Source organism: Schistocerca americana, chromosome 1, assembly GCF_021461395.2.
Source record: "Schistocerca americana isolate TAMUIC-IGC-003095 chromosome 1, iqSchAmer2.1, whole genome shotgun sequence".
NCBI classification, from domain to species: domain Eukaryota; kingdom Metazoa; phylum Arthropoda; class Insecta; order Orthoptera; family Acrididae; genus Schistocerca; species Schistocerca americana.
Genome location: NC_060119.1, coordinates 377827960 through 377840328, shown reverse-complemented (window position 1 = coordinate 377840328; position 12369 = coordinate 377827960). Strand labels below are relative to the sequence as shown.

Here is a 12369-nt window from a genome sequence, read left to right as displayed (position 1 = left end):
TTTCAGAAAAATCAATCTCAAACACAGCAGAAAACAATACTATACAACTGTAAGTAACAAATGACACTATGCGACATATAAACAAACACTAGCGTGGTGCAGCTGGTCTTAAACATTATTTTTGTTGCGTACATAGTTCCGCGTAGTCAGCGTGTACACAACTTTCCCACTAGAGTGCGGCCCGCTAAGCACAACAGTGCAGGTGCAGCGCTCATCCGTCTCCGCACTACGAGATGGCGCTGCCATAGAGAAGGACCAAATTCTGCTTCTGCCGATCCGTGTATTAACACGTAACGCAGCCAATGAGATTGCTGCTAATGTAGAACCTTTTCTCCTCGTGGATCACACTCGCGCAGTGATACATGAACGCGCGAGGTATTATAACGAGTGTACAGACCTCCGATTAGTGAGTCTGCATTTGTCTGCACCAGTCTGCATTAGTCTGTACCAGTCTGTACGAGTTCTACATTTGACTGTACCAGTCTACAGTCAAGTTTCAGTTTGCGCCTAATAAGATTACCATATTCCTGTACATAGCCATGAAGATAAGTGTATAGACACTTTTGTCAAGTATCAGAGATATATGTGAGAATAAGATTAACGTACCAATACCAAAGGAACTTCAGATTATCAATTATAAATAGCATCCAGAACCAAGTTAAGTAATTTTTATGCTTGTTATTATTTTAATAAATGTGTGTGAAAATTAATCAAGTTCTGTTTAAAGTTGGTCACCAACTATCTGCTACTCTAAGCATGCAAGTGGCATTTATATCGTCTGACCTAACAGCAGAAGATAAACACGCCACGATAAGACCACGAGACATATTGCAGACACTCGCCTACTTCGTTAGGGCGACAAGTGAAATAATCTGATGGTGTGTGTACTGAAGGTCTTACAGTACGCACACCACAATTTTCTTTGATCTGTATCAACACTGCTACAGACAGATGCTTCAGGTTCCAAAACATATTTCCAGATGGTGTCCACGTCAACCAGTCAGAAATGTTACAAAAACATGTTTCAAGCTCAGTGAGTATGCAGTTTAAGCTGCATGCACATTGGCACTGGAGACATGCCTCTGTTGGAAATATGTTTCCTGCAGTGTTTCAAACCATGTTTCCAACTTTGTTTGTTGTGTTTGTTGTCTCTGTCTCTGCCCACACTGGCCACAAACATTTCCTGTAATGTATTTGCATCACCTGCTATTCTGTTTGTCATAATGTTTTCAAATGTTCAAATGTGTGTGAAATCCTAAGGGACCAAACTGCTGAGATCATCAGTCCCTAGACTTTCACACTACCTAAATTAACTTATGCTAAGAACAACACACACACACCCATGCCCGAGGGAGGACTCGAACTTCCGGCGGGAGGGGGCCGCGCAATCCGTGACATGGTGCCTCAAACCACGCGGCCTTAATGTTTTCGTGTCGTCTGCTACATTATGTGTAGATCCAAGAAAACTGTAATGATACGTGGTGCTGTATTATTAACATTAGGTTCAAGCAAACAAATATAAGTCATCGTCGTCGTTGGTGGACGAAAACATACTAGAGAAGAACTAGTGGGAATAACTTGCAGTGGGAGCTGAATATGGAAGATGGCCCCGGTTTCTGTAACTTCGTTCGGCTATTATCCATCAATTTAGAGTTTCTGGCAATATGATAGCACCATTTGTTTTTTAAAAAAAGACACAAATTTCAGGAAAGCAATTATAGTCAACCAAAGACTTCTTGTTAATCTCCTCTTTTGGCAACAGGAGATTCATTTCGGAGCCTTACAAATTTATTTCACAATTTGAAGAAGGATATATTTCAAATAGTACCTGAAGTTTGTGGAGCATTGGTGGAAGTCCTGCAGGATTATGTAAAGGTAAGTAAATGAAAAACATAGTTAAATATGCATATTATTGATTTTTTATTCATTTGGTATGATTACACACAAATCATCGAAAATTACTTCCTCAATAGTTTTTCTGGTTGCTTATGAATGTAATAGAAGAATCAATACTGTTTATTGATGCCCCTGACACATTCACTATCACTGACAACTCCAAACTCTCAGAATGGTTGAGTTCTTCTTGGATTAAAACAGCACTGGGCTTTGCCATTACTCTTGTTCTTCATACAATGGCAGTTTTCGTTGCGCATATGCCACACACTGGCCATTGGTTCAAATGGCTCTGAGCACTATGGGACTTAACTTCTGAGGACATTGTCCCCTAGACCTTAGAACTACTTAAACCTAACTAACCTAAGGACGACACACATATCCATGCCCGAGGCAGGATTCGAACCTGCGACCGTAGCGGTTGCGCGTTTCCAGACTGTAGCACCTAGAACCGCTCGGCCACCACGGCCGGCCACTGAGCATTAACGGCATATTCTTTTGAATACTGCCAATCCTGTCTTTTCGAGAAGAGTTTGCAAATAATTCTTCTAAGAGCACATGGAAGAGTACTGTGGCAAACTATGTATGGCTGTTCCTGTACAGTAAAAAATACAAATAAAGACAGGCAAGCATAATTTTTGTACCTCTTTGCCCACATTCTCTCTAGTTCCCTTCACCTCGTTAACACCATCAAGGAATTTTAGGAGCAAATAGCTGAACCATGTTGGTTTGTAGATTGCGTCCGCCCAATTGCCTGATGTTTTGGGTTTCACCATTTTCCTCTTTCCACTACACTAAGCGACGACAAGTGACCTACTTATTTCTATAAATGCTTGGTCTGTATCTAATGTAGCACCAGTTCTCTGGAGATTGCCTTATTTTTTATTGATGTTCTTCTGCTGCTTGCTTTGTGTAATCACAACCAGTCTTCAGCTTGGAACAGCAAGCTCGATACTCTGCTGCCTCGTCTATTCCATGTTTTTTTTTTCGGAAACACCCTACTTGCACACTGCCACGGCAAATTATGCATAAAGCCGAGTACACGCTGAACCTAAAATAATTTTTACTAGTGAACGCCGTTTAGAAACATGTTTCGAAACACGGAAACAGCTATTCGTAGCAGTGTCTGTAGTAATCGAAGGGAACAGTCTTTCACGCCAGCTACCACATGCCACTACTGCAGGGTACCGGAGTAGCTATATATGTTTCTAAACGGTCTCCACAAGTGAAACACATTTCAAGCTCAGTGCGTACGCGGTTTTACGCGTAAGTTGGCATAACAGTGTGCATGTACGGTGTGTCCCGTGCAAATTTACTTATGCAAGTGGTGGTAGGGGAATGCACGTGTAAGTAATTCATGCCTGTGGAGATCACTATTCACAATTCAGACTTCTCTCTGTGTGTTGTCTACAATGTTATCGTTGGTTTCCTAGAGCGGAATGACTGCAACGTCTGAGATCTTTGCCTTGCCCAAGCCATAGGGTTGTGTTTATGACACTGTTGTGCAATGTAAACAAATGAGGAGTTGATCGTGTACAGTACTTAAAGACAATTTTTTACAGCATTATTATGGTGCAGGTAATTGCCAACCGCCCTAGAGATTGCTTAGCCTGCCGTATTGTAAGTGGCTGTGGACTACTTGGAATTTCACTGTATGTGACATATCAAGCAAGGGCAATGAAGAAAAACAAATCTAGCATGTTTTTTGTTGCCAGTGGTAAGCTTACATTTTGATGACTTAACTGTTGTAATTACGCGGAAGCATACTGATAGTATGAAGAAATATTATACCCTTGTGTTACCTCTTGGTAACCGGTATTTTCTAATAGCGTTGTTCAGAGTGAAAGTAAATTTTTTCATCTGTTGACAACACCACGATAGTATTTCATAGCTATTAGTTGTTGAAGTGACCATTCTCCTTACATTTGGTTTACACACTTAAAAGAACATCATGCCTTTTTAAATGAAAAGTGGTTATTATTAGGGATGATAAACATTTCTGATCATTTTGGCTTCTCAGAGAACCATGCAAGCCTTACTTTAAAGAAGCTCCAAGAAATTTTTGGTCAGGATATTTTATTATAAGCCTTGAGATTTCATCTTCGCACATTAAGGAAAATAGGAAAGATTCAGTAGATGGTTTCCTACCTTTTCCACTTTTTTTTTTGCAACTACGGAGGTGTAATGAAAGGAAAAATGATTTTCACAGTTTATTGTGATGGAGTAAGAAAGCAGAGATGTCATCAGTGAACTTGGCATAGGGAATATATTTGGTGTTACAGGAAGGGCGAATGAAAGTAGACTTTGCCGTTATAGCATAACTTACAAAGCTAGTGATATCTGAGGATGGGCACTTTTCGACTTTTTAAATTTTTGAACTTCTCCTTAATTTGATTCCGTGTCATTCCTGTCTTTGAGATACTGACTGAAGATCTTGTTATTAATTTATCAGCAAGATCATTGCAGATTTTCTGTAACTCATGAGCACATCTCAGCATGTGAAATTCCCATTTCAGAGAACAGTAGAAGTAGTCTTTCTGTTTCCGTATAATAACCATGTTTCTTTTGTACCTAGAGAGCTTGTAATATTATTTCATGTGCTTGTTTTTCTCAAGAGGTAGACAGGAAAAGGTTGAGCTCATGTTAACCTTCCAATGGTTTGTGTTACTGTCTGGAGTTGCAGTGGCTGCTTCCCGTTGTTCTAAGGTGATTGTCTGAAATGTGATTCATGCAGTCACGAACCAGCTGAAGAATTTCTTGCCTCAATAAGCACTTGTTTTTTTTTTTATTTTATTTATTTATTTTTTTTTAACAGATAGGCAACATGATAGAAGATGGGCTTTAGGACTTTTGTGAGCAGTAAATTTTCTCTTTTCAATACAACATAACTGTCCCTTAAACATACATTCTGTCCTAGATGTCTGATAATTTTTTATGTTACTGTGAATCAGCAGTCTCCCAAATTTGTCCACAATTTGATTTTCAAAATAATGTAATTAACACACACAAATACCAGGAACTGCCATGAAACAAGCAAGTTTACAGATTAGCTTCACAGTTTGTAAATCAAGTATCACAAAATAACACTCCAACATCAGTGCTTTTTATTTACAGTTGCAATACAGTTAAATAAATATTTGTGCACTATATAGACAGAACATATTTCGTGAACTATATAATTGTAGTTGTGGCTAAAGTCTTCCTGTGAGTCAGTTAAGTAGTGAAACAAAATGTGACACTGTTGACTGTATATTACTGTATTTCTGAGTAGTATTTCATGATCAATTCCCTGTGACACCTTCAGATTTTTCTGTGGTGGATAAGTGTCCAATGAAAATGCAGGCTTTCTCAGCAAATTTAATCGAGGAAATCTCATAGGACTGTGTGCTGAGTCATGGTATTGTGGTGTAGCAACATTTCAGTGATCACCTGAGGATTACAAGTGCAAAACTTATTGAAATGTGGCTACAACACATCACAACTCGGATATTAACCGCAGAAGATATCACCAGTGCCTGGTTGAGTCCCCTGAGCGTTGTGAGGCCAAATGAGAAGCTGTGTAATGAAAAAAAGTAGTGTAACTGACATGCTAACTGATGGCATTGTTTCATAGAAAAAGGGTTGAACCCTCCCCCCCCCCTCTCCCTTTCCACCTTAAACTGTATTTTACTGTCATCTAAACATCTACTACAATGTTTCCAGAAGATTACCCCAAGCCTTCAATACTTTGCCCACCACAACCTACCTAGGCTACAGTTCGGATCAGTATATCATCACAACTAAGATTTTGTATTCACATTGTAGGCACGTGTATGGTGTCATATGCTGTATCGTCATTACACAGCATGATACTGACATCTGGTGTTCATAGATTCAGTGACTTTCCAGAGCTATTTAGTCTGTGCACTTTTGCCTTGTCTTTACAGCACCATTTAGAAAAATGTTGCAGAGTGATTCCTGACCCACTGGCTAATTGCTGGGACGTACATTGTTGGTGATGTTGACTCTGTACAAGTTTCTAAGAGGAAGCTTCCCAGAATGTTGAATCCCGGTGAACTTTCAGAAAAGCTAGATACTGTTGTTAATGATTTTTCAGCCAATTACTTATTGGCCATATTAATGTGGAATGGAGGCTAAAATGGACTTATATTCTGTTTTATCTGATATTAATGTGTCAGTGATTGATGATTATCTGCAGTGAGATGTCTTTTATACTGAGGCAAAGCCAATTAATTTTTCCACTGCTTTAAGTGTGACACTTTGCAGTCTGTTGGATTTTCATAACACAAAGGTTTCAGTGAGTTCACACAACTGTAATAAAGCGTGAAATATGGCCATCGTGATTGATGAGATTTAGCAACAAATATATAGGATGAGATTTAGCAACAAATATATAGCCAGTGTTTCACATTTTAGTGTTCCAGAGGCTACGATGCAGCGGTTATTTAACACATACACTCTTGAGACATTAAAAGAAAAGACACACCACAAAGGAATTATCCAAATGTAGGCGAAATCAATAGATGTGACATAAACCTATGGGCAAAAAAATTATTACAATTCCAGAAAAATTGGATGATTCATTCAAGAGGAAGATCTTCACAAATTGAGCAAGTCAGTACTGTATTGGTTCATCTGTGCCCCTTATGCATGTTATTGTGCTTGGCATTGATTAATATAGTTATTGTATGTCCTCCTGAGGGATATTGTGCCAAATTATTTCCAGTTGGTGCCTCAGATCATCAAAATCCCAAGATGGTTGGAGGGCTCTGCCCATAATGCTCTAAACATTCTAAATTGGCCAAGGTAGGGTTTTGCAAGCACGAAGACAATCAGTAGAAACTTTTGCGGAGTCGACGACCATGGACTTCCGTGCACCTAATATCCAGCACGGTAGCCAGTCTGTTGTGGGGCTGCCATGTACCCTGTTGATTGTAGCCCCCTGACAACACAGGGATCGCTCTGTTGATGTCTGCGCCGTTAACTCTCCACGTATGCCAAGGAGTAGATGCCTATCTCCCTGGGGCATCGTGACTCCTGGCAATGGCCATCCTGCCAGGTGGCCCTTGCTGAGGCTGGGTGCTGCCCTTGGGGAGGGCCCTTGGTCGGAGTGGTTGGCATCAGGGCAGATGACTCGCAATGAACCTTGGTACATCATCTCTTGCTGGTGGCCAGCCACCAGCAGTCTCTAAGCATTCTCGGGCTCAGTTCAACGCTCAGAAATATGATCCCAAATCATTCCCCTTCCTGGCCACACTGTGGGAGGAGCGTAAGGCTCAGGATGACAGTGACACTTATTCGTCCCGGTTCCTAGTTTGTACGAGAGCTGATGGGGAATCTTTCATGTCAACAAATCCTCAATTCTTCGTAGAACATTTAGAGGACAAGTTTGGGGAGGTGGAGGGCTTGTCCAAAATGCGCTCTGGGTCAGTATTGATAAAAACGGCACCCTCTGCCGAGTCACAAAGGTTACTTGCTTGTGACAAGTTGGGGGATGTTTCAGTTACCATCACACCCAACTACAGTGTAAATACGGTCCAGGGTATTATTTTTCCATAGGGACCTTCTTTTGCAGTCTGATGACGAGCTGCACGCCAATTTAGAGTGTTGAGGTGTTCATTTCGTCCGGTGCATTCATCGGGGTCCGAAGTATAATCATATTGCTACCGGTGCCTTCATCTTGGCCTTCGAGGGTGGTACATTACTGGAGAAGGTCGAGGTGATGGTCTACCGCTGCGATGTCAAGCCCTATATCCCTCCCCTGATGCGGTGCTTTAAGTGCTGGAAATTACTCCATATGGAAGTTCCTTCATGTCGAGATTGCATCTGAGGGCAAGGTAGAGATTCTGGCATCCGCTGAGGATGTGGAAATTACTCCATATGGAAGTTCCTCCATGTCGAGATTGCGTCTGAGGGCAAGGTAGAGATTCTGGCATCCGCTGAGGACCTAGATCTTGCCGGACTCTCAGACACAATTGATGTACTCGCACAGGTACTCAGTCGGTGGCAGCAGGTGACCCAGCGGCGTAATCTGCCTCCTCAGTCCCTTCATGCCTTTCTTGGCCATGGACAATGTCATCCTCCAGTGGAACTGCAGCGGTTTTTTCCACCGTCTTTGTGCGCTCCGACAACTTCTCAGCCTTCACCTTTTCCTCTGCATTGCTCTTCAGGAAACTTGTTTTCTGGTGATGTGAACACCCCCCACTCTGTGGCTATCGGGGTTATTATAGGAACCGGGCAGCTTATGAGAGGGTATGTGGTGGCGTCTGTATCTATGTCCTTCACTCCCTTTACAGCAAGTCTGTCCCTCTACAAACACCTTTAGAGGCTGTTGCTGTTCGGGTGTGGATGCCTCAGGCTTTTACTGTCTGCAGTCTCTATTTTCCACCAGATGGTGATGTCCCGCAGCAGGCCCTGGCTGCGCTGATAGCCCAATTGCCGCCACCTTTTCTGTTACTGGGCAGACTTTTCGATCTGCAGCCCTAGCCTATTACCATCTGTCCAATGGAGTGTGCATGACGACTTGTGCAGTAGTGACCACTTCCTGTCACTGCCACTTCTGGGCACCCCTGCAGATGAGCTATGAATAAGGCTGACTGTGACTTGTTCACCTCCATTGCCACTATTGAGCCTCTTTCCAATGACGCCACTGATGCAGTGGTTCACTCGGTCACCACAGGCATCGTTACTGCTGCAGAATCTGCCATTCCCTATTCTTCTGGTTCCCCTCAGTGGAGGACTGTGCCTTGGTGGTTGCCTGAGATCGCTGAGGTGATTAAAGATCAAAGGCGGGCACTCGAGCATCACAAGCGGCATCCCTCATTGGAACACCTAGTCGTCTTTAAACGGCTCCGTATGCGAGCTCGCCGCCTCATTCGCCAATGCGGGAGTGCTGGGAAAGGTATATCTCCACCATCGGCCTCCATACCTCTCCATTGCAGGTTTGGGCTAAGATTAGGCGACTCTGTAGCTATCAGACCCCTGTCAGCGTACCTGCGCGCTTTCACTGAATGGAGCAGTCTGTACTGACTCCAACAAAATTGCAAACCACTTAGCGGAGCATTTTGCTCAGAGTTCCGCTTCTGCAAATTACCCACTGGCCTTCTGCTCCCTGGAAGAACGGTTAGAACGTTGGGGCCTTTCATTTCACATTCGCCATCCTGAATCGTACAATGCTCTGTTCAAGGGTGGGAATTGCAAAGTGCCCTAGCCTCTTGCCCTAATACAGCTCCTGGGCCAGCACATCCACTGTCACTTGCTCAAACACCTCTCGGTGGACTGCCAGCGACGCCTCGTAGACCTTTTCAACTGTATCTGGGTTGAGGGTGAGTTCCCGTCATAATCCTCGTGTTGAAACCTGGCAAGAATCCACTGGAGGTGGACAGCTACTGCCCCGCCTCACCAACGTTCTTTACAAGTTGCTCGAACGCAAGGTGAGCCAGAGGTTGAGTTGGCTGCTTGAGTCTAGGGGCCTTCTGGCTCCGTCTCAGGGTAGGTTCCGTAAGGGCCGCTCTGCCGCCGATAATCTGGTGTGCCTGGACTCTGCCATCCGTACGGCCTTAGCCCACTGTCAGCATCTGGTCGCCGTCTTTTTTGACATGTGGAAGGCATACAATGTGGCACGGCGACATCACATCCTCCCTACGTTTCATGGTTGGGGTCTTCGGGGTCCGCTCCTGATTTTCATACAATATTTTCTCTCTCTTCATTCCTTCCTTGTGCAAGTTGCGGCCTCCCATAGTTCCTCCCGAGTTCAGGAGAATGGGGCACACAAGGGTCTGTCTTAAGTGTCTGCCTGTTTTGATTGCAATTAATGGGCTCGCTGTGGCGGTGGGAACGTCTGTCTCATCTTCCTTGTATGCTGACAACTTCTGCCGGTACTATAGCTCCACTGGCATTGCAGCTGCTGAATGACAGCTGCAGGGTGCTATCTGAAAGGCACAGTCTAGGGCTGTAGCGCATGGCTTCCACTTTTCGGCGGCCAAGACCTACGTTATGTATTTCTGCTGGCGATGCACTGTTCACCCTGAGCTACGGCCTTATCTTGACGGTGAATCTCTTGCTGTGGTGGAGACCCATCGGTTTTTGTGTCAGGAGGTGGTGTCCCTTTGGCATTGTATCCCACCGGGAGGAGATTATTTTAACTCGGCTGCGTATTGGGCACTGCGTTTTTAGCCGTCATCATTTGCTCAGTAGCGCAACCCCACCACTTTGACCACATTGCACACAAATTTTAACTGTCCACCACTTCCTGCTGGAATGCCCTTTTTTTTAACGATTTACGTTCCTGCTTGGCTTTGCTGCCTCATTTATCAGCCATTTTAGTGAATGACGCATGGCCTGTCGGCAGCATTTTACTTTTTATTCACTGCAGCAATATGGCAAAGGCCATTTAATTTTTAGTTTTGGACCTCCATTAATGTATGGATTTTTTTTTTTGCCCTTTTTTCCACTTGCCTGTTTTTAGCTGTCTCCTATTCTTTTTTTTGTGCCCTAAAGCAAAACAAACACTTGATTTTGGATGGGTTGCACAAATGATTTGTAAGCAATCTCTTTTGTAGACTGATGGCACTTCCACAGTATTCTAGCAATAAATTGAAGTCTGATTGACTCACAATGGAGCCTATGTGATCATTTCACTTCACATTCCTACAAAGTGTTGCACCCAGGTATTTGTATGAGTTGGCAGCTTCCAACAGTGACTCATTTATATTATAGTCTAGGATACTACATTTTTTCATTTTGTGAATTGCAAAATTTTACATTTCTGAACATTTAGAGCAAGTTGCCAATCTCAGCACCACGTTGAAATCTTGCCGAGATCTGACTGAATATTTATGGAGCTTTTCTAGGGTAGTACTGCATTATAGATAATCGTATCATCTGCAAAAAGCCTGATTTTATTATTTATATTGTCTGCAAGGTCATTTATATACAACATGAACAGCAAGGGTCCCCACACACTTCACTGGCACACACCCGAAGTTACTTTTACATGTGACTATGATTCCTGTCCAAAATAACATGCTGTGTCCTCCCTACCAAAAAGTCCTTGATCCAGTCACAAATTTCTCTTGATACCTTATATGATTGTACTTTTGACTATAAGCATAGGTGCGGTACTGAGTATAATGCTGTTCCGAAATCAAGAAATGCTGCATCTACCTGGTTACCTTGATCCAAAGCTTTCTGTGAGAAAAGTGCGGGTTGTGTTTCACATGATCGATATTTTCGAAATCCACATTGGTTAGCATTGAGGAGGTCATTCTGTTCAAGGTACCTCATTATGTTTCAGCTCAGAATATGTTCTAAGATTCTACATCAAATGTTAGGCAAGTGTGATCTGTGCCTTTTTCCAAGAACTGGGCAAGGTTTTTTGTCTGAGGAATCTATGATGGATTATAGTTAGAAGAGGGGCTAACTCAGCTGCAGATCCAGTATAGAATCTGACAGGGATTCCATTGGAGCCTGAAGCTTTGTTAAATTTTAACGATTTCAGCTGTTTCTCAATATCACTGATGCTAATACTTATTTCATTCACCTTTTCAGTAGTGCGAGGATTAAATTGGGACAGCTCTGTTGGGTTTTCCTTTGCAAGGAATATTTGAAAATGGAGTTAAGTATTTCAGCTTTTGCTTTGCTACCCTCAATTTCAGTTCCTGGTCTCATTCACTAGGGCTGGCACTAACTTTGGTACCATTAACAGCCTTTACATCTGACCAGAATTCCTTTGGATTTTATGAAATGTCATTTGACAGGATTCTGCTACAGAAGTCATTGAAGGCATCATGCATTCCTCTCTTGACAGCTAAATGTTTTTCATTCAGCATATCTCTTGTCTATAGCCCTATGTTTTGTTTTACATGTATTGTGCAGTAATCTCTTGTTTCTTTAGAAGTTTCTTTACATTGATTGTATGCTATGGAGGTTCCCTCCCATTATGAACTGTTATACTTCTAAAATATAAAACACACGAACACACACACACACACACACACACACACACACACACACACACACACACAACCACTGTATCTGGCCTCAGGGGCCAGACACATAGTCTGAATATTCAGAATTTACTTTTAGTCTCCATGTGGTATCATCTGTTCTTTAGAATATATTATGAACAATAACAAATTATTTTTGGTGTGTGTGTTCTTAATTTTGTAATTTATAAGGCACAAAGTCTGATTATTTTAACTATGTTAATATGCAAATTTTTGAGTGTTGTAGATGATGTTAACATGAAACACCCCAAGCACAACAAAAAGATAAAATATTTTATGTCTTTTGGTCCTGGCGCTTCACATTGGAAAATTAAATGTGGTGCGATTTCATCTTGCATAGCTTACACTTGGGAGTTTCTTTCTCTGTACCCATTGTGTGCTGGTATTTCCTGTGGCCGCCCATTAGACCTACCATGACTTTAATCTGTCTCCCATTCAAGCCCAGAAGTGTACAACTTTTCTCAAGAGA

The 12369-nt window shown here is 42.4% G+C and overlaps 1 long non-coding RNA gene across 1 annotated transcript in view; it reads left to right on the top strand.

Moving 5' to 3' along the window:
* The first annotated feature begins 3337 nt into the window (after positions 1-3337).
* Positions 3338-12369, top strand: part of LOC124600752 — a 19914-nt gene continuing 10882 nt past the window's right edge. The window contains exon 1 of the long non-coding RNA XR_006978574.1: positions 3338-3471. This is a non-coding gene — a long non-coding RNA (uncharacterized LOC124600752). The remainder of the gene's footprint in view (positions 3472-12369) is intronic.